Here is a 2,689-nt window from a genome sequence, read left to right on the forward strand (position 1 = left end):
AGTTGTGGTGGTGGTGGTGGTGGTGGTTGTGGTGGTGGTGGTGGTGGTGATAGTGGTTACGGTGGTGATGGTCGTTTCGGAAGCAGCAGTGGTCATGGTGGTGGCAGTGACGGCAGTGGTGATTGTAGGGGGGGGAGGTGGAGGTGTGTGCCGTGATTAGCCGTATAGCAGTGATGACGAAAAGGAGGAAGATAATGACACTGACGCCCCTGACAAGAAATCAATTTGATTTATTTCAAACTGTAATCCATACAGACATATGGCATTTCTTTTAGAAATAATGATCAGTGAATGTGCATAGTATAAGTTCCTGCTCTTAGAACATAAGCATTTAAGTGGTGCCCTTAACAGCAACCTTTGTTATAGTTCCTCTTCAATAAACCAGAGGCAAAGTTGGTTTGTAATTTTACTCTATTAACTAACTTTACTGTTCTGTTCTGAAGGATTAACCTTGTTACCATTTCATCAATTATGCATCGATGTTTCATCTTTTATATTTTACTTGTTTCGGTCATTGAACTCCTACCATGACAGGGCACTGCCTTGGAGGGTTTTTCAGTCAAGCAAATCGATGCCAGTGCTTAGTTTCTCTTTTTAAGCCTGGTACTTATTCTGTTGGTCTCTTTTGCCAATCTGCTAAGTTACAGGGATGTTAACAAACCAGTATTCTGGTTCCAAGTGGTTGTAGGGGACAAACACAAGCACAAAACTATGCACACTCACACACACTCATGTGTATGCACACATGCACAAACAAACATATGTACACACACATGTACAACAGGCTTCTTTCAGTTTCCGTCATCAAATTCATTCACAAAGCTTTGATCAGCCTGGGGTTGTAGTAGGAGATACTTGCCTAAGGTGCTGCACAGTAGGACTGAACCCAAGACCATATGCTTGCCACAAGCCAGCTGAATCTCACTGTTAATAATATGTAGAATTACGGTGGCTTCTCAGACACTGATGTCACAAATAGCCAGAAGGTTTATCAGAAAATAAATATTAGTGATGGAAGCAGTGTGTTTAACAAATGGCTGCCTTTATATCCTTCTAACCATGCATCGATATGAGATATTCTCTCAGAATGAATACCACAGTATTTGGAATTCTAACAATGTGTAAATGGGATACAAAGATTATCATTTGGTATTGATACTGCTTCTATTGCTGATATCCAGTTCTATTAAGATGGCAAGCTAACAGAATCATTAGTATGCCAGGTAAAATGCATAGTGGCATTTTGTCTGTCTTCACTTTCTGAGTTCAAATTCCACCGAGGTGGACTTTGCCTTTCTTCTTTTCAGGTTTGGTGAATTAAGTACCAGTTGTGTACTGGGATTGATCTAATCAATTGGCCCCTCCCCCAAAATTTCGGGCCTTGTGACTAGAGTAGAAAAGAAAAAGAAAAGTACTAGTTGAGTACTGGGGTCAATGTAATCAATTTACTGCTTTGCCTAAACTTACTTGCCTTGTACCAAAATTTGAAACCAATATTTATTTCTATTTAGATTTTTAAGTGTAGGCATGGGTGTACGGTAAGAAGTTCACTTCTCAATTACCTAGTTCTGAGTTCAGTCCTACTGCATGGCACTTTGGGCAAGTGTCTTCTGCTATAGCTCCAGGCTTTTACTATGACCCAATGTTAAGATGGTGGTGGTGGTGGTGCTGGTGGTGATGATGATGATGATGATGATGATGATGATGATGATGATGATGATTTTATAGTTCTTTGCATTAAATGTCTTAAATAACTTGGTAACATTTGTTGCAATTTCTACCAGCCCCAGCAACCACCTAGAAGTATCCTCATTGGTTCATGAAAATATTATATATGGCAGGATTAGGTTTATTTGAACAATAAATTTCTTGAAACTGTTTGCTAAAAATGTAAATTTGCAGTTCTTTTTTTATGGATTTAAAATAGTTAAATATTTATATTTTCTAAATTCTGTATCAATACAAATGCAAATATATTTGCTTCCACATTTAATTTAAAAACTCATCATAGAATTTTTTCCTAAATGAACAAAACAAGCAAAAATGTATTTAATTGAAAATTATATAGATTATTACTGAATTCTAGTTGCAAAATTAGCTTTATATATTGAAAGTTTGCAAGATACAATGTATTATTTTGTTATGAGGAGCAGGTGAAGTCAACTGTCTCACGTGAAGTCATTAACTAGAAAGTAAAACAAAATGCTTAGTAGTAATGAAGAACAAATAGACTGGAAAATGTGGGAAAGAGAAAAATATTAATAGTTAAGAAGATGGTGGGGTAATGTCACCAGGGGAAAAAGATATTGATAAGAAGACGATGGATGTGATGAGAAAATTAATGCATAGCTTGTTTTTGAAAAACTGGGAGGTAAGTGTCTTAAGATCAAAATGGTAAAGAAACATTTCATATATATATATATATATATATATATATACATATATATATATATGCAGGTCTCCCAGAACATTCATCAAAATTGATATTTTTCAACCATCTTGGAAGCATTGTGAGTGTTTATTGAGCGAAAACACCTAAGCTCCACGAGGCTCCGGCAGGGGGTGGTGGCAACCCCTGTTGTACTCTTTTGCCCCAACTTCCTCTCAGTCTTTCTTCCTGTTTCTTGAATAACGCTGCGATGAACTGGGCCCATGAGCCTGGCTAGGCTTTGAAAGGACGACGTTCATC

This window comes from Octopus bimaculoides, chromosome 12, assembly GCF_001194135.2.
Source record: "Octopus bimaculoides isolate UCB-OBI-ISO-001 chromosome 12, ASM119413v2, whole genome shotgun sequence".
Taxonomy (NCBI): Eukaryota; Metazoa; Mollusca; class Cephalopoda; order Octopoda; family Octopodidae; genus Octopus; species Octopus bimaculoides.